Raw genomic sequence first — 26,329 nt, forward strand, 5'->3', positions numbered from 1 at the left:
TGTCTCCAGCTTTAAAGGGGCAATTCATAAAAAGGCAGGGCTCCAGTGCAAAGGTCGCATTCCTAAAAAGCCGGCCAATCATAAAATGAGTAATACCTGAACGTAATTACAAGCCCAGCTCCAGCCAGCTCTCCCCTCCCCCAGCGCACAACTAACTTGCCAGGAACAAACAAATACCACAAAGATAAAGGCCTCTTTACAAGAACAGCAAAACAAGTCTATCTGTTAACAAAAACTAACTGTTGAATTAAAGGTTGCAAGTTCAAACACAATCTGGCTATTGTAAACAGTGCCTCAGTTTATCAATGTAACAATAACTCTCTTTCAGAGGCTGATCAAGTTCTCTGCAAACACTGGCCTTCCAGCATTTTTAAGATACTTTGCAGGATAAATATTAGCTCGGGACTTGCCTACAAGAGAAGTGAAAGCTGCCAGAGCAGCATTTTCCCCAGAGAAGGAAGGAGCAGGAGCAGGAGCAGCCGGCCAGGGCCGAGGGCCTGGGCTGCAGCTGCTCTCTGCTGACCCTGCCCGAGCCCACTGGCACCCAGCACAGAGGCCAGGGCTGCCGCTCTGCCACTGGTAGAGGCACAGTGCCAGGCATTCAACAAACCACTGGCAGACAGAAAGAACTGGAAAACAGAGTTAATTAAAAGGAGAGATCTTAAGATAACCATTGGGATGAAGAAGAATGAGCATTGCAACTAAATGTCATTTAATTTCTCGAAAGACAGTCAAGTAGCCGGGGTGACCAACCAGAGCAGGGTGCAGTGGGCCAACCCCCAACGCATGGGACTTGCCATCAGCGCCACCCCCACAAACTGCCAGGCTGGGTGGGCGCACAGCAGGCGGCCCGTTCTGCCAACTCTCACCAGACTCCAGCTGTCACTCCCTAAACGTCACCTGGGAGATCTTACATTCAACACTCTGGCTTGGACAAAGCCAGGCACAGCACGGTGCCCTGAAAGGCTTCCCCGAAGTGACCAGTTCAGTGAGAACAAGAGCAGCCCCTGGGTTCATGGGGGTGGGGGGAGGTCAAGCTCAGCCAGGGTCCCACAAGACCACATCCAAGGACCCGCCTCCCAGCCTGTTTTCCCAGCCACGCCCTTCTCCTTCCCAGGTGCCTCCTGAAACAAAGTAGTTTCTCTGAAAGGAGCCAGGCTCCCTAACCTGACTGCAGAAAGTGGTGTAGAAGAACGGACAGTCAAGTCTGAGTCACAAACGTGTTCCTACAGCTGTGACTCCATACTCACCCTCGGTTCCCCACTGGAAAATGGGACCACCCCTACAAGACTGTTCTGAGGACTCAGTGACCCAGATGACCACCCCAGTGCCCAAACGAAGCATGGCCTCAGTAAAGGGCCCTCACTGGAGCGGATGGCAGCCACGCCCGATGACATTCCAGTAACACACTGCTGGAAACTTCCTGAGTGAATCAAGTCCTTCCTTCCACCACACCGGGATATGTGGTCCAGTTTCAGGACTCGGCCCTAAGAGAGAACGGCAGAGTAGAGGGCAGTCTCACCGTGGATGGGTCACAGAACAAGCTCGCGTGTTGTTTGAAGGCCCCGAAGAGTCAGCTAGTCAAGACAACGCATTGGTTTCCTGAAGGTTTACACAGAGCAACCACTAACAGAAATAACTTTTTAAAAAACAAAGATGGGGCCCTGGCCGGTTGGCTCAGTGGTAGAGCGTCGGCCTGGCATGCAGAAGTCCTGGGTTCGATTCCCGGCCAGGGCACACAGGAGAGGCGCCCATCTGCTTCTCCACCCCCCTCCCTCCTTCCTCTCTGTCTCTCTCTTCCCCTCCCGCAGCCAAGGCTCCATTGGAGCAAAGATGGCCCGGGCGGGCGCTGGGGATGGCTCCTTGGCCTCTGCCCCAGGCGCTAGAGTGGCTCTGGTCACGATAGAGCGATGCCCTGGAGGGGCAGAGCATTGCCCCCTGGTGGGCAGAGCATCGCCCCCTGGTGGGCGTGCCGGGTGAATCCCGGCCGGGCGCATGCGGGAGTCTGTCTGACTGTCTCTCCCCGTTTCCAGCTTCAGAAAAATACAAAAAAAAAAAAAAAATAATAATAATCAAAAACAAAGATGTAGGTTAAAGTGCTTCTCCTCAGTGATCAGACACTAAGTGTCGCTTGCTGTGCCCCTGTGGACAGTCCAGAGCTTGTCAGACCTGTCACAGGACGGCTTTGTCTTCTGCACAGTGCCCCCCGCAACTGGGGACACTGACCCACGGGGACGGGAGTCAACCAGGGAGACAGGCGTGCGGACAAGCAGGCCAGATGGCGAGCAACATGGACACAGCACCTCATGGTCTAGGACAGGGCCTCCCCCCACTGAGGCACCTAAAACTGGGGCATAGCAGAGTTAAGGAAAACTTCTCACCTACATGCAAAGCCAGAGAAAGATGGGCCAGAGGAAAGGGAGACACCTGCAGTCAGGAGCCCAGCCGCACATGGGGCAGACTGGCTTTTCCGCAGGGGCTGGCACTTCCTGGCGATGGGGACACCCCCCGTGGAAAGCACAGGGAACTCATCCACTCTGCAGGCGGAGGTGCGCACAGCAAACCCAGGGTGTGGAGGCCTGGGTGCGGCCATCTGTTCAGGGCAGGGGCACAGACTTGGTCCGGGTCAGCTGGATCTTCAGAAAGCCTGAAGCAAACGTCACAACCGGCACAACTCCTCTGGACACAGGACACTCATCTGGCAATAACCAAGGTCCAGGCCAATGACCCTGAAGGCTGGGAGGAGCTCAGAGATGGTCCTGCCCAGCCCAAACCTCAGAGAAAACAAGCGGGGAGCCAGGACCTCCTGGCAACAACGATGCTGAGTGACCCTGACACCAGCTGCCACCATGCTGGCGTCCTCAAAGCTTCTGGAGGCTCCCTGCCCTGACCTGGGATCAGGGAGCTCTGTGCGCACACACACAGCCGTGGCGCACGCTCACCTGTGCTCGCCTGTCAGCCCACGACACACGCCACTCGGTACACCTGTGACCAATGACACTGGTCCTAAGCCTGCGGGCCCTCCCCACTCTGTACACCTGTGACCAATGACACTGGTCCTAAGCCTGCGGCCCCTCCCCCCCTGTACACCTGTGACCAATGACACTGGTCCTAAGCCTGTGGCCCCTCCCCATTCTCCAGGCTGTCCCGCCTCCACCTCGAGTCCTGTCCCACTCTCTCCTGGTGGCTGACATTCAGGACCCCTTCCTACTCTCCCAGCATGAGGACAGCCAGGGCATGAAGGGAACTGGGGCTTCTGTGCTTAGCTCAGCCCCTCCCACTCTGGTCCCCTCACCCCTCCAAGTCAGCAGACGTGTCCTAGTCACTGTCCAAGGCCACAGCTACAAACAACAGACAACCTCCAAGAAGTCGGCCACCTTCCTGTGGAGGCAGCTGCTGAGATTTGAGACCATGTTGCAGCAGCCGGCTGAGCTCCACTGGTGCCAGGATAAGTGGACACAAGTCTGGGGACCAAGCTAGTTCACGCTCCTCCTACAGCTCCAAGGCAACTTCTTGCCCGGGCGCCGGCAAGTGGGACGTGCTGGGCGAGACTGGATTCAAGGTGGTGGGACAGAGTCTGCGGGACTCAGCACAGCCTCCCGCCCAGTCCGGCAGGTGCAGCGGTGCCAGACCCTGAGCAGAACTGTCAGCCAACCTCCACCCAGGCCGGGTGGCCAGCAGGTGTTCCTGGCCAAGGCCACAGGTAGAGAAAGGCTTCATAGAGCGGCCCGACCACCCCTGGAACATCTGCTATCTTCGTCTGCTGTGTCCACAGCTTGTCACAAGCCTCGCTACTGTGCCCTACAACCTTACCATCCCGCGACACCCCACCCTAAGCTGATGCAGGGCCTTCAGGCAGACCCGCAGCCAGTGCCCCCTGAGCCTCCCACCCAGCCCATCGACAGCTTCCAGCCCAGCGCCTGTGGGAGCAGAAGGCAGAATGGAGGACAAATGAGGAAGCTCTCCATGTCACAACCTCGAATGTCTCTACTTCTCCAGAAATTCCAGGAGTCAACATCAGCTCTAACTCGGCCTGCACTTGAGGGAGGTCCCGGGGCCACCAGGGAAGGGCCCCAGAGGGCCTGCAGGCAGTCGGCTCCACTGCCCTGCAGCTCGAAGACACAGGAGCCGTGTGGCCAGGCAGACAGCCGCACACCGTCCGCACGGCCCAGCACGCCCGTTCTGGGTAAGGCCGTTTCAGCTGTGGGATCACGAGCACGCTCCTTGGAAGCGGGGCCCTTAGCGAGACAGAAAGAGGCGGCCTGGATGTCTTTTCGGAGCTCTCCCCTCGTGGATGTAACGTTTTCCTCGCGGCTCTCAGTGACGCCTGTGAGCACTCCGCCCGGGCCCGGCCCGCCACACGCACTGCCGACCGTGAGCAGTCCCGGGCGAGCCCACAGGCCTGGGCACAGGGCCACGGGCAGGTGTGCTGCGGCGGCAGGCCTGGCTGCTGGCCGTGAGAGGACCCGCTCGGGCACACCCCCGTCATGTCGGGACGGAAAGTTGGCCCGGGCTGGGACGTCTGGTGTCTATAAAAACGTTCCTCCCGGGGGAGCCTCTGGAGACAGACTCCAAGATACTTCATTCTTTTCCTTATTTGCCGCTCTGAAAAATAAGCTGTCCCTCCTATTCTGAAATGGAATACGGGTCAGAACCTTCTACAGTGAGTAGTGACCCACAGAGAGGGGTTACCAGATCCAAAACATTTCTCATCTGGCCAGTGGCCCAAAGTAACTCTCTTCTGTTTATTTGGTTATAGCAGAGCTCCCCTAGGGGACAGGAAACCCGTCCAGCACCACGCTGGCTGCTTCTGCCCCGCCCTGTGAAAAGCCTGAGTGAGGACGGGAGCCTCCTGCTCGCTCAGTGGGTACTCCTGGGGGCAAACCCTCCCCACCCTGGGACCTTTCACCCCAGAAGGAAACATGCCCCCTGAGCAGTGGGGGTCTCTGTCCACCAGTGCCCAGGCCCCAGCACGGGCCCCTGTGCCAGAACAGGTGTCCTGTGAAGGCCAGCACAGAATGAGAAAAGGGGCCCAACCACCACCCTGGCCCAGCCCCGGGCCAGCAGCCCTGTGAGTGTGAAGGGTATGCCGGTTCCTGTAACGGCAGCCACACAGCCACCGCACTGTGTCCCCACCCGCCATCCTTGGTCACGGCACCTCCAGGCTCCCTCGGAACATCTGAGCTGAGCCCACGCCTCGTCGCGGCCGTCCTCGCCTGCCCTGGAACAATGCAGCCCCCATTTCTCTTCCAGCTGCACCCACCGCTCCACCTTCGGGACCCATCACTGAGTCCCTGTTCAGGTGACAGGTCTTGGCCTGGCCCAGGCCGGAGCATGACCCGTCCTCCTACAGAAGGGCCTTATGGGAAGATGGGACCCCCCCCCCCGGGCTTGAAGTCCCACCACAGCAACTCGCAGCCAATAGATTCGCCCCTGAAGCCCTGGGAGGCCAGCACTCTGGTCAGCGCACTGTGGTCCCTTGAAGACCCTTCCCGAAGCTGTGCACAGACCCCAGTGGGAAAACACAGAGCAACAAGACAGAGAGAGGCCCACAGAGGCGGCAGAGGTCAGTTTGGACACTGATGAGCAGGACCGGCGCCCTCTCCCTCGGCCATGGCTCTCAGGTCCAGGATGGCCACAAACGTGAGGTCCTCGTCTTTCCCAGAGAACCTGAGGACATGCAAGGATGGGTCTGAGCAACAGTTCAAAAGGGAGCACCCTCAGCACTTCTAGACACCCCCATGTCAGTCCATAGCTATGTGTCCCTAAGACACTGCTTCTCAGAACACACCTACGCATCAGCATGAAGGGGGGTGTCACAGACAGGGCGGCCTGGGGGTCCCTGGGGGCTCCTCCCCATCCCTGACTGTGCACAGTCAGCACGGGAGACTGACGGACAGTCGGCCTGGGGAAGCTGCTGCCCCCCTGGGGAGCCCTGTCACCCACAGCCCCATACTCCCCGGTGAGAAGAGCCACCTCAAAAAGGGTGTGAGGACGACAGGCGGGCTCCAGCTCTCCAGGGGCACGGCGCTGGGACCCCGCCCGGCCGCCAGGAAGGCGTGGGTCAGAGCTCATTACCTCCTCTTCCTTCCCTCTCCCTTCTGGAAGGGGACTGGGGACAGAGGAACTGCTGGTGTGGGCACCGGCAGGCAGCCTGTCCTCCCTGGAGCCCTCCTGCTGGGCCCCCCGGAGCCGACAGCCTGGGAGGAGCACCCGCCCCGGGGGGCTCAGCAGATGCACCGGCACAGGCACCTCCCTCGCACCTCTGAGCACACTCTGTACTCAGACCAACGGCGATCCCTTCCAGAACAGGGGAGAGCAGGGGGCAGTGCAAGAGCAAGCTTCCCCCTGAGGCACGGCGAGGGGGCACCGCTGAGCCTGCCCCTGCAGCGTGCCCAGAGACCGGTCCGTCCTGGCATGAGCAGGCCTCCCCCACCCCCAGCGAGACCACAAGGAAAGCAGAAGTGGCCGCTCTTCACAAACCGCCAGACAACGTAAAGTGACATCTCCACGACTGGGTCACCACGGCCTGCACAGGGCTCGACCTTCAGTCAGGGCTGCACCCCTGGACAGAGCACCGGAAAGCCCGAGGCAGCAAAGCGGGACCCCAAGAACACAGACAGCCAGATGGCCGGGTGGGGACAGAGCACCTGTCCTTGTCTTCCACAAGCTTTAATCCTCGTCCTAAAAAACACAGGCCAAGGGCACTCATTCCAGCACAGGCCTGCAGGGCCGGCGCAAAGCCTGCGACACACACTCTACACTCAGCACACATCGCTCGTGCTTCAGGACTGAGGTTAAGAGGGCGAAGACATAACCACAGCTGACAGACTTTTCCTTGCGGATATAATTTACAGCATCATGACTCAGCTGCCCTGGTGGCCTGCCTGGTAGGTGAGGTCACCTGGATGCAGAATGGTCTTCTCAAGAGCAGGTGTCCCCAAACTACGGCCCGCGGACCGCATGCAGCCCCCTGAGGCCATTTATCCGGCCCCCCACCGCACTTCCGGAAGGGCCACCTCTTTCATTGGTGGTCAGTGAGAGGAGCACTGTATGTGGCGGCCCTCCAACGGTCTGAGGGACAGTGAACTGGCCCTCTGTGTAAAAAGTTTGGGGACCCCTGCTCAAGAGGGAACAACCTACATGCAGGCAAGGACGGTGGGCTGCCCTGCCCACACAGAACCACCTTCCTGGCCTCCCTCCTCCAAGCCTTCATGGTACACCTGGATTCCAAATTCCCTCCAAGAAAGAGTTCCCCAGCCAGGATGCTGGCATTCTGGCCTAGCTGGTTGAACAACAAATGAAACGCAGTTAACTACAAATATAAAAATTATTTATGTATTTGATTACAAAGGTTACTTTTTTGGGCATCTGAAATGTCTACCAAGAAAGAAATTTAGGCCATAAAAGGTTCACTGCCATCTGTCACCAAACTACCCTCCTGTAAGAGCAACAAGCTGCTGCTGGGCCAAAGGCCACTCAGCTGGGGGACCTGTCACTGAGTGGTGGCCAGACCTCACTGCTGGCATCTCCTGCGCTCGTGGCTCCAGCGAACAGGTGGTCTCAGGTCTCCCAGAGCACAGTCTATGGGACACACGAGCCCCCGGACAGGGTGCACGGTGCACAGCCGTGAGAGGTGTGGGACCCTGCAGTCACCTTTCTCCCACCGTCCTGCCTACAGGCGGGTCCCATCCAGGTCAAAGTGCACACTACTTCAACAGCTCCTTTCTGACTTGCCACCACTCTATCCCACTGCTCCCAGCACTCCAAAGCAATCCAACTCTCCAACCAGATCTCCACTCCTCTTCCCGCAAACCAGTGGCTCACTAGCCCCCCACCCAGCCGTTCATCTGTGCCCCCCCCAGCAGCCAGTTTGCACATGTGAGGAACCAACGTGCCGTGACGACGCCCACTAGAACCACATGCTCCCACCTGCTTCTTCCCTTCAGGACGGCTCTGGACTCAACAGCGCTTGCAGAACAAGTGGCCCTCCGGGCAGGCATCACCAGCCAGTGCCCACAGCCACCTCCAGCCCTGCGGCCCCTGCTCCAGTCGGGCATCACCAGCCAGTGCCCACAGCCACCTCCAGCCCTGCGGCCCCTGCTCCGGGCGGGCATCACCAGCCAGTGCCCACAGCCACCTCCAGCCCTGCGGCCCCTGCTCCGGGCGGGCATCACCAGCCAGTGCCCACAGCCACCTCCAGCCCTGTGTCCTCTGCTCCGGGCGGGCATCACCAGCCAGTGCCCACAGCCACCTCCAGCCCTGCGTCTTCTGCTCAGCCCCACTTGGCCTTCTGTCGCCCCCTCCAAGATCTCTGCCTCTCCCACTGCTCAGGGCACACCCGCCAACCTCCAGCAGAGAGCCCTCCGTTCCCCACGGGACGGCGCTGTCCCCGAGGGTACAGCAGCAGCTGAAGCTCCAGGTGGACTTCCAGGGGCCGGCGACTATTGTACATCATCACGTATCAACTCGAGCCTCACCAGAGCCCAATGCAGGGATCAGTACCACGGTTACGGGTGAGGAAACTAAGGCACAAAGGCTAAGCTGCTGGTTGGGAAGGAGAACCACCACAGCCCAGCTTGGGGCACCCCCCCCCCCCAGAGCGGGTTAACACAGTGTCACCAGGGGGCTGGGAAGGTGGCAGGAATGGGAGGGGAAGGGTCTTGTTTTGTGGTGTGGGTGTCAAGTGTCCCAGGAATGTGCCATGCGGGCATGCAGATTATTGCCAGCTGAAATCAAAGCCCAGCAAACTCAAGGAGGGTTTGGTTTCTTTTAAACCTCCCCTTTCCATCTTAAAGAGATTCAGACAGAAAATCCTGCTTCAGGAAAGGACTGGGAGCATAATCACCTTAAGCGTTTTCACCTTAAAAAGAGGCAGGCCGGACCCAAGCAGGGGCCTGTTGGCTTTATCACCCCCCCCCCACATACACACACACAGAGTCCCACAGCCCCTGGGCTGACCCCCCCCCCACACACACACACAGAGTCCCACAGCTCCTGGGCTGACCCCCCCCCACACACACACACAGAGTCCCACAGCTCCTGGGCTGACCCCCCCACACACACACAGACACACACACATAGACACAGACACACACACACACACAGAGTCCCACAGCCCCTGGGCTGCCCAGCGGGGATGCTGTCTGCCACTCTCTGGGCTACCTGTCAAGTGCCCACCTTCACTTTTGAAATCTAAGACCCAATCCCCCACCCCCTTTTTAAATGTTCTCACAAATGACATATCTACCCAATTTTGCTTCAGTGTTTTTGGAATTTCCATGCTTGTGTGAATTCCTCATGTACACCCATCACAACCTGACTTTCTCCTTCCTGTTCACCTGCTACTTGTCGCCCGAATTACTCCACCAGACAGAAGAACTAAGAGGGTTACGGGAAGCTTCCGGCCCACACAGCAGGAAGGTGGCCGGCAGGCAGCTGGACAGACACCCGGGACTTGAGGGCTAGGTCAGAGATGGGAGTCGGTAAGCGAGAGAGGCGGGCGGGGGGGAGGGGGGGGCAGGCTGATGGGGCGTGAGCGCGCACACACGCGGTCCCACGGACAAGGGGGGCTGTGCGTGCTCCGCCTTCTGGAAGAGATTCAAACGTGGCCTGATCAAACCCCTTAGTTTAAAACAGTCCTTACTTCACCTTCCACACAGAACGAACAGCCATTAGAGCAAAGCGCAGACTCACAGTGACTTCAGCGGACTCGTGACTGCCCACTGGGACAAGGACTGTCCTCACTGGGGCTGAGACGGGTCACAAGCAGGTTTCCGAGAATCTCCAGGAACCGCTCCCACTAAAGCTGCGTCCTCTTTACTGAAAGAATGCGAAGAGGTGATCCTACAAATGGGCGGGACTCCGGGTTTTTCCTGGCTTGAAGAGCCCCCGCTGCCAGCAAGCCTGCTGCCGATGCCCCGAGGAGCCCCGAGGAGCAGGGCTGGGACGGATCACGGGTCCTGTCTCGGGGGGAACGAGGTGGCCACGGGCAGAGCCCCGCAGGGTCCCCAGAGGAGCCGGATCACGGGTCCTGTCTCCGGAGGAACGAGGTGGCCACGGGCAGAGCCGCAGGGTCCCCAGGGCAGTGGCCTCTGCAGAGGGAGCCTCAGGGGGGGCTGGCAGGGAGTGCCGGAGGGGTCTGCCAGCCTGGTCTCCAGCCCCACACTGACCCTCCAGCTCCTCTGAGCCCGCAGCTAGCCAAGGGCCCTCTCTGCCCGGCAGGCTGGGGAGCAGGAATTCCACCCGCCACTCCCAAGTCTTATCTCAATGTGACATTGCTCAGTTCTTTTGGACAACCTTGACTCTGTGGCTCTCGCTGCTAATTTTAACTACCCTACATTTTCCCACAAAGTAAAGCGGAGCATCCCAATGTCACCATCATGACAGCCCTGCATCCGTCACCCTGGGCGGCATTCCGCCTCCTTAGTGCCTGAGACAGATGCCCCAAGTCCCAAGGGTAGTTGCTGCTAATCGTGGTCACAGAGAACACCAACCACCACCACCCTTAGGGTTTATCTCTGACACGCTCCTCAGGGGCCAGCCCCAGCCCCCGGCCAGCGCCAGCCCCAGCTCCAGCTCCAGCTCCAGCTCCAGCCCCAGCCCCAGCTCCAGCTCCAGCCCCAGCTCCCGGCCAGCCCCAGCTCCAGCTCCAGCTCCAGCTCCAGCCCCAGCCCCCGGCCAGCCCCAGCTCCAGCTCCAGCCCCAGCCCCAGCCCCAGCCCCAGCCCCAGCTCCAGCTCCAGCCCCAGCCCCAGCCCCAGCCCCAGCCCCAGCCCCAGCCCCAGCCCCAGCTCCAGCCCCAGCTCCAGCCCCAGCCCCAGCTCCAGCTCCAGCCCCAGCCCCAGCTCCAGCCCCAGCTCCAGCCCCAGCCCCAGCTCCAGCCCCAGCCCCAGCTCCAGCCCCAGCCCCCGGCCAGCCCCAGCTCCAGCTCCAGCCCCAGCCCCCGGCCAGCCCCAGCCCCCGGCCAGCCCCAGCCCCCGGCCAGCCCCAGCTCCAGCTCCAGCCCCAGCTCCAGCCCCAGCCCCCGGCCAGCCCCAGCCCCAGCTCCAGCCCCAGCCCCCGGCCAGCCCCAGCCCCCGGCCAGCCCCAGCTCCAGCTCCAGCCCCAGCTCCAGCCCCAGCCCCCGGCCAGCCCCAGCTCCAGCTCCAGCCCCAGCCCCAGCCCCAGCCCCAGCCCCAGCTCCAGCTCCAGCTCCAGCCCCAGCCCCAGCCCCAGCCCCAGCCCCCGGCCAGCCCCAGCCCCCGGCCAGCCCCAGCTCCAGCTCCAGCCCCAGCCCCAGCCCCAGCCCCAGCTCCAGCTCCAGCTCCAGCTCCAGCCCCAGCCCCCGGCCAGCCCCAGCCCCAGCTCCAGCCCCAGCCCCAGCCCCAGCCCCAGCCCCAGCTCCAGCCCCAGCCCCAGCTCCAGCCCCAGCTCCAGCTCCAGCTCCAGCCCCAGCTCCAGCTCCAGCTCCAGCCCCAGCCCCAGCCCCAGCCCCCTTGCTTCTGGGGCTCCCAGAGCACCACCCGCTCAGACTGCGGCCCAGCTCCCTGCCCTCCAGAGCCCAGAGGAGGCGCCCAGCCCACAGGGTCCGCTGTTTCGGCTCCAGGACAGGCTTCCTCAGCTGGGGAGGAGCACCCCCGGATGGGTGTCAGAAGACTCATGAACGTTCCCCAAAGTATACAAAAAATGGGATCTTCCTGCATTTTTATGGGAAAAGAGGCCCAGAGCTTTCACCAGATTTTCCAAGGAATCCACGACCCAAGAGGTTAAGAGCTACAGTTAGAGGAACGGGTGGAGGGCTGTGTACAGCAGGGTCACGCGACCGAGGGAAGGAATTTTTGCCTTGAGATGGGTTATTACGTAATCTTTTCATAATTTTTAAAAAAGTCGGTCCTTCCTTTTGTAGTTTCCTTTAGAACTGAGTTGAGCAATTTAGGTTCATACAAAAAAATTAAAAAGGCAGCTAAAACAAATAAATAATAATAGAAAGATAGATTCTAAAGTTAGTAAAAACTGGAAGGGTCAGCCCAGCCTAGCTTACTTATTCCAGAGCCGTTTTCTGGGCCTCATGAAACAGTTAACATCAGAAACCAAAGAGCAGCCACTGTTTCTAGAACTGTCCTAAAGGAATGTACAAAAATAAGAACAATTACAAATAAGATGACTGGCGTTCTGTCAGATAAAACAGGCAGGCAGGCAGGGGTGGCCTGGCCGGGGGAATGTTACTACTTGGCTGCCGGGGTGATAATGAGCATGTTTTGAACCTTCTGTATGCAGTCTTAGCTCATTCATTTTGAAAAGCAACCCAGGACAAACCAAGCTGTAGCAAGACGGAGTGAGGTAAAAACCAGGTCAGCGACACTGGTCTCACGTTTCATAACCAAAACATGAGCCGCACTCCAGATAAAACCTCGATCCGCTCAGCACACTGAGTGCACACAGGGTCCAGGCAGGGTCCAGGGGCCGCGAGCACTCCCGTGTCCTCCTCTGGCCTGGCACTGGTCCTGGGGATCAGACTCGGAGCAAACGAGCCTGCCCCCTCGTCCAGCCCTCTCTGCACTTGCCACAGGCACTGCTGCTGGGAGCTCAGACTGCCCTCGGGTTAATCCAAGGCTGCCCAGGCGACAACAGGAGCCCCAGGAAAGGAGCAAGAGGCCGTGTGCCGGGGACCTGGGCACACTGAGCCACGCCCACTCGGCCTGCGTTTCTCAGCTCCAGTGGCCCCCTCTTCAAGACCCCAAGTTACCATAAACCCATAGCCATCCGCTCCCCCCAAACAGGAAGCCACGCTGGGTAGCCAGAAAGCCAAGCGGCTGGTCACACAGACAGGCACACTCCGGCCACACTGGGCAGCGGAGTGCAGGGCAGACACAGTGAAGGCCTAACCGGCCAGCCCTCCCCGCAGCCCCTTCGCCCAGTGCCTGCTCAACCCTCAGGCCCCTAGGCCTTAGGGCAAGAGACTCCCAGGACAGCCGGGCCCTCCACCCTGGTGTCCTTTACCCCTGTCCACCCTTCAGGTGGCCCTTTCTGACTCTCTCTGGTCGACCTGTGAGGGCCACCTGCTTCCTGGCAACAGGACACCACAGATAAAGAGTGACCAACCTCCAGACGCTGACCCCAGGCCCACAGTCACCCGGGCACCGAGGCTGTCAGGGGCAGACACCGCACTCTGCACAGCCAGGAAGAGCTGACCCCAGGCCCACAGTCACCCGGGCACCGAGGCTGTCAGGGGCAGACACCGCACTCTGCACAGCCAGGAAGAGCTGACCCAACAAGCTCGCGGTCAGCTGGTGCTCAGTCTGCAACAGCAACCTGGGACAGAAGCCAGCCAGCAGGGCGGGGGGCAGACTCGGGGCTCCAGGACCCTCAGCAGGAGGCCCGTGGGCTCTCAGGTACAAGCAACACAGAACCACCAGAAATGCTATCAGACAACCACTGGGGGACGCTGCGAGAAGGAGGGACACAGAGGCCAATCCACCGGAATGAGCCATGGAGGCCAAACTGACCAGTCACTGGAAAGACGGCCACCTGCTTCCGTGACACGCACGGTGGCAGGGGAAGAGCCAGGCCACCGCACGGCACGGCACAAAGCACCAGAAGTAACCACAACACTCCACTGCAGACAGCCTCCTGTGTCACCTCTGGGCTTAGGTTCCAGTGTGTATGTGTGTGGGAGGGGATAAATGCTTCACACAGAAAACTTGTGCAATTTGTTTTTGAAATGTAAATCTAGATAAGAGCTTTCCCGGGTGAAATCTGCAAAAGAAAAATACTTCAAAGAAAAGTTGAGAAATCCTGGCTCTGGGCTTAAGACCAGCTTGTGGCAAAAAGAAGGGGCCAGGCCCAGCTCTGCCCAGCAGGCTTCTGAGCCCCCGGGCCAGGCTCCCCGTCCTCCTCCACGGCCCCTCCTCTCCGTCCTCCTCCACGGCCCCTCCTCCCCGTCCTCCTCCACGGCCCAGGTGTCACCACAGTGCTCCACCAGGCCAACCAGCAGGGCCCAGCTGGGCTCGAGACACACTCCCCACTTAAAAACCTCCGGGGACCCATGCTGAGCAGCCACCGCAGGTCCCACTGTAGCCCAGTAGGACTTCTGGCCATGTGCCAGTGTCCAGCTGGGGGCCTGGTCAGTCCCTCCACAAACGCACCTAGGTCGCATCTACCCAGAGCTGAGGGCAGCTCCTTTTCCATTGAAGCACTCGGCAGGATGTCATACGGATGTCATATGGATGTCACTCGGAGCGTGCAGTCCAGGCACTGAGCGCAGAGGATTTCTCTCAGGCTGGAAGACTCTGAGACCAGTTCTAGGACTCCACACCGGTCAGCCCCACACCTGAGGTACACCCGAGTGCCACCCCTTTGACAAGGCCAGCAGCCAGCTCCGTGGTGCCCTTTCCCTGGTTCCATCATTGGTGGCAACCCAGGTGGGGCTGTCACTTATTTAAACAGATGCAGTTGAGGGCGCTCCTCACCTCCACCTTCCAGAGGAACAACCACCACCTCAGGCTCTGACAATCAGGCTTATAAGAATCGCCACTTCCAAGAAACCCTCCCTGAACAGCCTTGTGCAGAGGTGGTAGCAATCACCCGCGGATTTGAAAAGCACGTCACCACCGCTCTGGTGCGTGTGTTAATTCCTCCTCTGTCCCCGCTCTGCTTGGGCTGAAACGGCTTTGCTTCTTCCCCCGTCCCTGGTTTATTCTCTGGCAAAGACATTCACACGGGAGAAAATCCCAGATGGAGTCCCTAAGGCAGTGGTTCTCAAAGTGTGCGCCCTAGAAGATTTCCAGGTGTGCCCTATGGTATCCCAGAGAAAGAAGTGCCTGCTGGGGACCAACAAACCAACAGGGTTTTTGGAGTTTAGATTTTGGGGGGACAGAGGTGTGGGGAATTGGCTGTAAGCTGATAAGTCTGCCCAACCCCCACCTCACTTGCCTGATTAGGTTGCAAAAGGCTGTTAAGCTGTAGTGCTGGATAGTTTACACTACCCCCATGTTCCCCAGAAAGACGGGAGGCAAGTTTCTTCTATCCTTTTGTTTGGTGTAAAGTTAAGATGATATGGATGGTAGGGGTTTTCTGCACTCAACACAATTAAGAGTAAAAAGAGAGGAATTCTTCAATGTATTGACGAGGAAATGAGAGTTTTGCCTTTCAAATAGATGCCCAAACATTGAAGAAATCGCTAGGACACATCAGGCTCATGTTTCTCATAAACACAAGAATGAAAGAACACATTCGTGCTGGGCCTGCTGAATTTACTAAATCTTACTAAGAATGCATCTATCTATATAAAAAGATAACATTTTGTCTTTTTTTTTATTTTTTAACCCATTGGTGACGACCCTCCCACGACATACCTCTCGCTGAGGACCTCCCTCAGCCCTCCAGAAGAGGAGAGAGGACACGGCAGCCGCGTCGAGTGCGGCGCCCCACGCCTCTTCCAGGGTGTGAGGCGCCCCACGCCTCTTCCAGGGTGTGAGGCGCCCCACGCCTCTTCCAGGGTGAGGTGCCGGGCGCTGCAGACCCACTGCCGGCTTCAGCCACGCACACACGGCAGCTCTGTGTGTGGCTGCTCCACTACCCTCTGCCCCCTACAGGTGGAAAAGCAAGGCGTACAGAAGGGTGCTCCTCAGAAGGAAGCCGCACTAGAAGCACCCCAAATCAAGATGAGTGGGGAACCATCCCAATAAAGACATTCTGGATACAAAAAAAAAAAATAAAAAAAAATGTAACATAAAAATGTTTTTTAATGTCAGAATAAATTTAATTTTGTCATATTTATTTGGTTTAATTACCATAAAAGCACGCTTGGACTTTAGTTTTTTTTAATATTTGACTTAATTATTATAACATATTTCTCAGAAATTTGTATATAGTGTGTCTACAATTATTTGTAGGATTTTAAATGCGCCCCAACTTCAAAATGTTTGAGAACCACTGCCTTAAGATCTCCAGGCCTGTTTCCTCCTCTGTAAAACGGGGGTACACTGCTCCTGTACGAGCAGGTGGCAGGTTCAGAAGTTAACCCTGAATCCAAGTGGCTGTTCGTACAAAGCCCAGCCTCACTAGACACTTGGGTGTCTGTCAAAGACGCAGGCACTTGTGCAACCCCCGTGAGGCCGTGAGGACCCCAGGAGCACTCAGGGAGGAGGTGACCCCCAGGCACAGAAACACGCAAAGCCCAACATCGCTGGGTTCCAGGGTGACTCAGTTCATTAGAACTAATCGTGAGCGCGCGCGCGCGCGCACACACACGCACGCACACCCGCCCGAGCTTACGCTGAAGGTGCTCAGCTCACAGCAATGGCCTCAGTAAGAAGTTGAGAAACTGTCCCCTTTGCAGTCTTCCCTGCACCTGCAGTCCACCTGGTGCCCTGTCCCTCCCCGGTTACTGAAGTCGAGAGCACCCCGGACTTCGCAGAGCGGCGAGGACTTCCCTCTGGCTGCCCAGCTGGCCATGTGGCCAGGAGGAGGCGGTGCCGTGGGGGCGGTGGGCCTGCAGGCTCCAAGCCCAGGCTGGGCTCTGTGGGCAGGAATAAACCCCCAGACGGACTAGGTTCTGAGGGATCACGAGGACATCCACAAGGAAATTGTTAAAAACCGTATCGTAAGTAGGCAGAAACCACGGCCCAAGCTCCTTCAGCCTCCAGCCTCTGCCACAGACCCACAAGACTTAATCAAAAACCTATCTTTATTCACAACCACGAACTGACACCGTCCGCCGGGCCGTTATCGGCACACAGCCTCGCCGCTGAAGCTGCTCGAACTGTCGGAAGGGACCAAGGACAGGCCGATAACCTGTCGCGGGTGACAATGCCACTGAGGGCCGGCCCCTGGGGACACTTCCATTCCCCTGCTCCGGGGAGGGGGCAGAATGCAGTGTTTTTACATTCTAGCATAACTGCCACTGACTAGTTTGTGACTCCTTGAAAACAGTCCCAATTTTACTCTGCACTCTATTAGTGCTAAACATCACTTCTTTCGAAAAGTTACCAGTATTTTTCACACACACAGTGACAGTACTGAAGGAAAAAGACTATCACAAATTGCAAAAAACAAAAAAACAAAACAAAAAAAACTTCCTCGACGCACCTCTAGAACCCAGCTTTTCCCACGGGCAGGGGTACCCCAAAGCCCTATACTCCCACCTGACAGTTCTAGCAAAGACCAACACCCACAGGTGGGACCCCAGGCCCACGCCCAGGCTGGGCCACTTACTGTGTGGCTTTGGGCAAGTTACTTAAACCTCTCTGGACCCCCCTTCTCTCTCTGCAAAGTGGAGGTGCTATGACATAGCCCTCGCCAGGTTCTGCCGGGAGAGAATGAGGCCCAGTGCTTGCACGGGACCTGGCCCACTGTATGTCACTTCTCAGGGCCTGCCAAGGGCCGGGAACAAATATGCATCGTGCTCCCCAGGTGACAACACAGAGGCTGGAGCCTGAATGGGGGGGGGGGGGGGCTTCTGGGCCAGGTACGCAGAGCCAGAGAGGGCCCAGCTAGGGGCCAATGCTCGCTGCACCAGGCCGGGCCCTGCAGCATTCCTGCTGAAGACCGAGAGCCCCAGGGCCCTCCATAGCTGCACGAGAATTAAAAACACTTGACATCAGACTAACTCAAGGCTGAGCTGGACATGCCTGGAAGGCCCCAGCTTCCCTGCCCTGTCTGTGAGGCTGTGCCTGAGCCCGCAGATCTACGAGCAGAGACCTCAACTTCACAGCTGCCCCGCACCAAACCAGAGCGGCCTTCGCCCAGGCAAGGGGCACACTACAGGGCACAGGACGGGAAGCCGTCCCAGCCGGCCCCGAAAATCTGGCTCCATCCAGCAGAGGGTAGAAGAGTGCAGGGCCTGGGACCTGGTTCCCAGCTCACAGTGCACAGGGCTCTACGCAGTGCTGGTCCTTCAGGGCTCCCGGCTCACAGTGCACAGGGCTCTACGCAGTGCTGGTCCTTCAGGGCTCCCAGCTCACAGTGCACAGGGCTCTACGCAGTGCTGGTCCTTCAGGGCTCCCGGCTCACAGCGCACAGGGCTCTACGCAGTGCTGGTCCTTCAGGGCTCCCGGCTCACAGTGCACAGGGCTCTACGCAGTGCTGGTCCTTCAGGGCTCCCAGCTCACAGTGCACAGGGCTCTACGCAGTGCTGGTCCTTCAGGGCTCCCGGCTCACAGTGCACAGGGCTCTACGCAGTCCTGGTCCTTCAGGGCTCCCAGCTCACAGTGCACAGGGCTCTACGCAGTGCTGGTCCTTCAGGGCTCCCAGCTCACAGTGCACAGGGCTCTACAGTCCTGGTCCTTCAGGGCTCCCAGCTCACAGTGCACAGGGCTCTACGCAGTCCTGGTCCTTCAGGGCTCCCAGCTCACAGTGCACAGGGCTCTACGCAGTCCTGGTCCTTCAGGGCTCCCAGCTCACAGTGCACAGGGCTCTACAGTCCTGGTCCTTCAGGGCTCCCAGCTCACAGTGCACAGGGCTCTACAGTCCTGGTCCTTCAGGGCTCCCAGCTCACAGTGCACAGGGCTCTACAGTCCTGGTCCTTCAGGGCTCCCAGCTCACAGTGCTCTACACAGTGCTGGTCCTTCAGGGCTCCCAGCTCACAGTGCACAGGGCTCTACAGTCCTGGTCCTTCAGGGCTCCCGGCTCACAGAGCACAGGGCTCTACACAGTGCTGGTCCTTCAGGGCTCCCGGCTCACAGTGCACAGGGCTCTACGCAGTCCTGGTCCTTCAGGGCTCCCAGCTCACAGTGCACAGGGCTCTACAGTCCTGGTCCTTCAGGGCTCCCAGCTCACAGTGCACAGGGCTCTACACAGTCCTGGTCCTTCAGGCCTCCTGTTCAGACCGCAACACTGGCTGGGGGTCTGCGTACAGGAGTAAGCCCCCGGGGAGGGGTCTAGAACAAGTGGCTCCCTCTGTACAGAGCCCCCGAGTGCCCATTCCTCCTTCAATTCTCTAGGCCTTCGTTTTAAGCACCTGACACTTTGAGTTAAGTATCAAGGTCCAAGATGCCAAGGGGTTATAAATAAGAACCTGTGCTTTAGGGACCAATGGAGATGACAGTTCAGGGCTATTTCTCCCTGCTCTCCCAGGGTGGGAAGGGCTGTGCCGCCCCGCCCAGGGCTCTCTGGCACTGTTCAGGTAAACCACAAAATCCTAGCCCGTGCTAGTGTGAGCACCGCCCAGCTTCACAATCCCTGGGAACAAAGGCTCGCCTCACAGTCCAAGGACAGGTGTTGTCCCCAAACCAAGTCCAAGCTCACAGTGGCACACTCTTATGTGGACTCTTAATGGCCAGCTTGACGCCAGAAGACCGGTGAAACTTCCAGTGGACCCACATGACCAAAGCCACAGAGTGGGGTGGGCGCTGAGCTGGCCTGAGGGGGACCTTGGGGAGAGCAAGGCCCCCACCTGGGCAGTCGGGCCTCCTGAACCCCTGGAACCTCTGACCCCCCAACAGCCCTCCCCCAGGACTGCTGCTCTGAGAAGAGAGACCAGAGGGGCCGATTTACTGGACCCGAGGGTGAAGCCTGTCCCGAATTAACAACCAGACCCTGAGGTCTTTACTTCTAACACAGCTTTCTGGCAATTTAAAGTTCAACTCAAGGCACAATTCCATAGGCTTACATTTTAACTCAACCAAGTAAAGTTGCACTGCGTGCATGAAAAGCGCACATCTGTGAGATGTGTCATCCGCTGCCCTTTAACACAGCACATGGAGAAAACATGCAATAACTATTAAAGACAGCCTGACCAGGCAGTGAATAGAGCGTCAGCCTGGAATGCAGAGGACCCAGGTTCAAAACCCCGAGGATGCCAGCTTGAGTGCGGGACCATAAACATGACCCCAAGGTCCCTGGCTTGAGCCCAAGGTCACTGACTTGAGCAAGGGGTCACTGACTCAGCTGCCACCCCTTCCCCGTCAAGGCACATATGAGAAAGCAATCAATGAACAACTAAGATGCCGCAACAAAGAATTGATGCTTTTCATCTCTCTGCTTTTCCCTTTGTCCCTATCTGTCCCTCTCTAAAAAAAAAAAGGCAAAAAAAACAAAAAACAAAAAAAAAAAAGCAAAAACTATTAAAGACAAATGGAGCAACACTAACACTGAAGTCCCAATTTAACAAAAGTGGCAAATGCTTCACCCACCCACTAGGTGCACTGATACAACAGATGGAAGCACTTCAAGCTGTGTGCAAAAAAGACTTCCTCATGTTCTCAGGTATGGGCACTCAGACCTTCAACGTCCCTATTACCTCACCCTAAAACCAAACTGTACCAGAGGTCCCCGTGCAAGTCCAGCCCCCAGAGGACCCTACCCAAGGTCGCCTGTACCCTCTCCCTTCCCAGCCAGCAGGAGGCACTCATCTCCTGGAGTGTGCGGCAACAGGGTGTAGCTGGCACCAAGGGCGAGGCAGCTCAATAATTCCTTCCTGAGGCACCTTGACTGGACCCCCACCCAGCTCTTGAGAACACACCCCCATCCAAGAGATTTTCATCTTGTGCATTTAGTAATTATTTACAGGTGCACCTGGGAGACACTGCAGGTCCAGGGCTAGACCACTGCCATCAAGTCTCAACAAAGCGAGTTTAGCCTGTTTGCTGGTGGAGGGTCATGCCTTCAACTTGTTAAAAACACAACTGTTAAGATGAGCAATAAAGCAAGGTCTGCACTATTTCTCAAGATCAATGGTGCATTTATGCTCCTGTAATCAATTCCGTACAATGACAAAAAACTCTTCTGGATTGGGATAACACAGTCTTATGATCACAGAAGTGTTTTGAATGGAAGTGTGTGTGTGTGTATGTACTTTTGTCACAGAGGAGTGTGAACAATGATTAATAAAAGACTCTCAAGCATAAAGGAACACGACCTTAGAATAAAATTCCATGAGGAAAACGGGGCAAACATGCAAGTTCAAGTAGCAAAGGGAAACATGCATGTTACAACAAATATTTAAAAGGGTGCGGGCACCCCAAATCAAGAGTATTTCATACCAGAGACTTTTGAGAGCAAAAGAATCGTTATCTCAAATGTCTATATTTACAATATTCTAGAAACTACATCTTTTCTAGCTATTTAAAATTAGCAAGAAAGTCTGGCCTGTGGTGGCGCAGTGGATAGAGCATCGACCTGGAGCACTGAGGTCGCTGGTTCAAAATCCCAGGCTTGCCTGGTCAAGGCACATATGAGAAGCAATCAGCAACAACTAAAGTGAAACAACTACGATCTCACTCCCTCTCTCTCTCCAAAGTCAGTAAATACAATCTTAAAAAAATAAAATTGGCATGAGAAAGTTTAGATGTTAACTTAAAACTGTGCTCATAGTTTTTCAAAGTTTTCTACAGAACACAAGCAGAGATATGGGGAGATGACTGCTTTAAGGCAACATCACTCTGAAACCACTGTAATCCAACAGTCTAATCCAGCAGTCGTGAGGACAAGCACGCTGCCTTCTACCCGCTCGGTGGGAGCTCCCTGGGGTCGCCTCTTGCATGGAGAGGTCAAACCCCTCCCCTCAAAATAACTCAGGGAATAGCATTCCTTTCCCATTCCAAACCAAGGAGCATACTCTTCTGGATAAATGTATTTTCCCAAAACGATGACTAAAAGGTTGGTAACGAGGAGCTTATTTATTGTTTGCTGGCCTAACATTGTCCAAGTGGCCGCTTAAAATTGTGCAGTGAGCCTGACCAGGAGGTGGCGCAGTGGATAGAGCGTCGGACAGGGATGCGGAGGACCCAGGTTCGAGATCCAGAGGTCACCAGCTTGAGCGCGGGCTCATCTGGTTTGAGCAAAGCTCACCAGCTTGAGCCCAAGGTCACTGGCTCAAGCAAGGGGTTACTCGGTCTGCTGTAGCCCCACGGTCAAGGCACATATGAGAAAGCAATCAATGAACAACTAAGGTGTCGCAATGAAAAATGATAATTGATGCTTCTCATCTCTCTGTTCCTGTCTGTCTCTATCTATCCCTCTGACTCTCTCTGTCCCTGTTTAAAAAAAAAAAAAAAATTGTGCAGTGATAGTTAGCATGGCACTGCATCTGGGCCTGATGAGCACACTGTTCCCATGTCTTTTACACTCAAGAGTTTCCTTTCTTTGAAATGGGCAGAATCTGGTCACCAACCAAGCCGACTGGCTCCAGGATTCAGAGGCAAACCTTGGGAGAGACCCTCGGGCAAACACCAAAAGCACCCAGTCCTGTTCGCCAGCGGCCCAGGTGGAAGGCCCCGTCTGAAGGCAGAAGTGCCTCCTGGCACGGGTTCAGGAATGCAGGCTCCCGCTCACTGCCAGCGAAGGAAACCCTGGGACAGGCTTGGAGGATGCAAACACCAAGGCCTGGGGGGGCTGAACAATGCTCCCCTTCCTGGGCGTCAGGCCAGGGGGGGGGGGCAAGGTAGCTATGCTTTACTAACTTGAAAAGGCTCTGCAAACCCCCATGGCTTGGAGAGGCCCTGCCTGCGGCAGGCCAGCACCCTCATTCTTGCTCCTGGGGGCAAAGTGCCCAACGCCATGTGCACCCTCATGGGGGTGGGGTGGGGGGCTGTACAGCCGCTGTATCCACCTCCTGTAACCTATATGTCCCCTCAGGTTCCAAACCCGCCAAACAGAGCTCACTGCCCTTCTCCCCTCAGGCGTCTGTCACCACTTCCCACAGTGTCTCAGGACCCAGCTTTGCTGCATTTGGAAGGTGTTGCTGCTATTGTTTTGTTCTAATAGAGGTCACAGACCCTCCACCAGCAGAAAGGTTATGACTTGTCTTACTGCAATGGTCTGGATGAACCCACAACATCTCGGAGGTCTGCCTGGGATGGTTTAACTCAAGATGAGCACACCCAACAGGTGACCACACCGAAGGCCCCAGCTTCAGGCACCCCCATTAGCTATGGTCCAGCACTGCCGGAGGCGGGGTGGGTGCAAAGAAAAGTAAGTGGATTAAGCCGTCACCCTTGACGTCTGTGGATGTTTTAATCTTCTTAAAATGCCTACTCTAAACGTCACTTGCCAAAAAACAGGTTCATAAACACTGTTCTGCCCCCACCAAACATTTCCAGTGTTGCCACCACCCAAATCCAACGGCACTAGGTTGAAGCGACTGTTGTGTGGACAGGGAACGGCTGCCCTGGCTAGCTTCCCTCTGACTCAGGCAGCGAGCTTCCTGCAAGCACGTTAAAAAGGTCCACCGCCTCCCAGTCCCCTGAAAGTGCCTGATTTCACAAAGGTTTAGCATTTGATACCTTAAAAAAAAATTTAAAAAGGCCACTTGAAGCACATTTTGAAAGTTCCACAGCTAAAAAGATCCTTGTTCATTGATTTTGGTGGGGTAATTAAGCTAATCTAAACAAGGGGACCTTGTCTGGGCATGGCAGGGGAGGGCGGGCGGGCCTCTGCTGGAGCCCCTGCACAGCAGGAGTGCTAGCTCCGGGGTCCTCTCCCACCCCTTCCTTTCTACGTGGCTGCCCTTCTCCTGGGAGGCCTTCTACACACTCCTCTCTGGTCAGATTTCCACTCAGCCAACCTAAAATGCTCTCATGTTTCCTGCTTGGAGTCAAGGCAACCCACCTAACGGTGCTCTGCTGAGTGCATGCATCCTCATTGGTGCAGTCCCCTTGGGTCACAAAACCCTGGGGAACCAGACAAGGTCAGTATGGAGCAACACCCTCCCTGTCCACAGTAGGAACACGGCTTCCAGCACATTCCAACCCCACAAATTACAGGCTCAGCTCAGCCAGGGGTGTTTCCGAGGAGGGCACTGGCAATTTGGTGTTGTCTGCCACCTACAGCGTTCACCAGTCACCCTCACCCAGTGCCAAACCGTGAGGCTGTGAGTCACAAACCACCCCTGCTGGCTATGTGCGGCTGGGCTTTGGGGCCTCGCGACAAGAGGGAGAGGATGTGGACAGTGACCGACACGACAGGCACCAGTTCAGCCCTCCTCCCCACGGCCCCTCAGACAACACGGCCAACCCAACACACCTGAGCGCTGGCCGCTCTCCTCCAACGGGGACGGGGAGCGGCCACTGCGGCAGCCCCCCCCACCCTTGCCTGCAGACCGGTCGGGCCTGGCCCTCCAGGCTCTGACAGCACAGGGGCCGTTCCCAGGCGCCCCTACCCCTTCCCACTTTCCCTCTTCTCCACTGAGCAAAGTTGGAGCACAGAGAGAGCCCATGAGATGTTAAAAGCCGCAAACCACCTTGGCGCTCGCCCAGTTCAATCTCTGCTCAGCTTTCACAACACGACAAGGGCCAAGGCTGCAGCATACATCTCAGCAAGAAGAGCAGGCGGCTCTCAGGCCCTGGGCAGCTTCCTCAGGGGGTCATCCGTCCACACCTACCACCACTAAATCCCTAATATGCATTTCAAATGCATCGCAAATGAGCCACTTCTGTCCTTTCCAGCTGCTGCCTCTAAAAACAATTAGCCTGAATGGGGCTGAAATTCTTGATTTTTAAGACAACCTATTTCCGCACCCTCTCAGCAGAAGCACCGAGCTCTTCATCAAGCCAGGGTCATTCCACCTGAGGCCTGCAGCGCCCCTGGCCACGACCGCCGCCTCTCTCCGTTTTCTAGCAGATCCTGCAAAATCTCTCCCAAGCAGTAAGCAAACTAACTCTTCATCTTTACCACGTACTCCAGACCTAGCTGAAAACTATTCCCATCTTTTAAAGGAGGCTAGGGGCTACTGCTACTGATGCCCAACTGTTTGATACACTCCTAAATCTGTAAACCAACCCCTCCAGCTTTTTTTCTCCAACCAGCACAAAACAGAAAATATGAGCTTGCCCCACACTGTACCGTCTGTCCCTGCCAGGACGATGGGAGGAGAAGGCTGCAGGGTAGGACCGTGTAGGGCACACTCACATAACGCCAGGAAGAACCACTGGGGTTTCCCGGGCACCACCGGGCTTAGGTTCTGACAACCACTAGACCCCCACAACTGCTTCACTGACTCGTCTTCTGAACCACCCCCTTCCCAACCCCCAGGCTAGGAGACACCCTAATGATGAGAAACTGCAAGGCCCCGTTTGCTGGAACCAGCTGAGGCATCAAACAAACTCACACTCCCTAGGAGACCAAGTACCCCTTCCCACTCCTCTTGGCCACTACACCTCACCTTCTAGAAACACTATACACCGTTAACTAGGAGGCTGTGCTTTTTTTCACCCCCCCCCCTCCCCTCCATTTCGACACGCCTCCCCAGGTAAAACGGTGGGGGCTCCCTGGGAACTCAATCAATAGCAACACACCTTGGGAAGGAACGGGTTAAGGCCAGGAAGGAGCTCGAGGAGGAGGAGGAGACCGCTGGGGAGAGGAAAAACGGCGCCGGGATGCGGATCTACCCGAGGGGCTGCTTCTGCAGGGCACGCACCGGCTCCTCTGCTGCAGGGACCAACCTGGCCCCTGGAATAAAGGTCTAGCTCCTACACCGCAGGTACGACAAAACCGCAGCCCAGGGGCCAGCGGGCTGGGCAGGGAACACCCGCTAGGCGCGCGCGGACCGGAGGGGCTGGAGGGACGCAAACCTCCGTCGGGAGGAGGGCTCCGGGCAGACGGGGCAGAGGCTCAAATCAACTCTCAGAAGTTGGGAGAGGTCAGGCCGAGAAGGCAGGGCAAGGTCGAGGCCAAGGGGGCGAGGAGCCAGGCTCTTCTGGGAGCAGAGAAACCTGGGGAAACAGGCTGGGGATGCGGAGGGTGCGACGGGAGGCCGGGTCCGCGGGAAGGTGCCCACCCCGGGATGGGGGCCCGAAACGCTCCAGGAGGCCGCTGGGACGGGGACGCGGAGGGGCAGGTGCAGCATGGACAGAGCAGGGAGGGGGCCGAGGACGAGGGCGGGTGTCCCGGCGGGAGGCAGCGTCCCGACGGGGTGTGGGGGTGGTGGGGGTCCCCTCCCCGGGGAAGAGATGCCGGCAGCGGGGAGACGCTCGAGCTCCAGGTCGCGGCCGCGCGCAGGTGGGGGTGGGGAGGCGGCAGGTGCCCGGCGCCCAGGTGCAGGGCCTGGGCTGGCGGGCGGCCGCTCACCTGTCTCCTCCGGCCGGGGCCGCGGGGGCGGCGGCGCGGCGGGGCGGCCGGGCCGGGCCAGGCCGAGCCGGGCGGGGCGGGGGGCGGCGGGGGCGCGGGGCCCCGGGCGCTCGGGAGCGGCGGCTGAGGCCGGGGGGGGGTGGGCCCGGTGGCGGCTGCTCCTCGGCGAGGCTGGCCGGCCGGGCGGTCAGTCAACCAGGGACACGAGCGCGGACGGAGCGCTGCGAGAATGCAGCCGGCGCGCTGGGACAACGCCGCTTTATCGGGTCGGAAACAGCCGCCGCGCGCCGCTTCCGCTGACGCAGCGCCGGCCTGCGCTCATGACTATGCAGCAGCCGCGGCGG

At 57.7% G+C, this 26,329-nt stretch overlaps 1 protein-coding gene across 3 annotated transcripts in view; it reads right to left on the minus strand.

Annotated features, from left to right (window-relative positions):
• The window catches only part of SLC45A4 (solute carrier family 45 member 4), a 72,193-nt gene extending 46,097 nt beyond the window's left edge, over positions 1-26,096 (minus strand). For 2 of the 3 annotated variants that reach the window (XM_066379599.1, XM_066379597.1), the window contains exon 1: positions 25,986-26,096. The gene's annotated coding sequence lies outside the window, so the exon portion shown is untranslated. Of the gene's footprint in view, positions 1-9,696; positions 10,013-25,985 lie in introns of those variants that run through there. The other variant, XM_066379598.1, reaches the window with a different exon arrangement.
• Positions 26,097-26,329: the final 233 nt, after the last annotated feature.

Source organism: Saccopteryx leptura, chromosome 3 (assembly GCF_036850995.1).
Source record: "Saccopteryx leptura isolate mSacLep1 chromosome 3, mSacLep1_pri_phased_curated, whole genome shotgun sequence".
Classification (NCBI taxonomy): domain Eukaryota; kingdom Metazoa; phylum Chordata; class Mammalia; order Chiroptera; family Emballonuridae; genus Saccopteryx; species Saccopteryx leptura.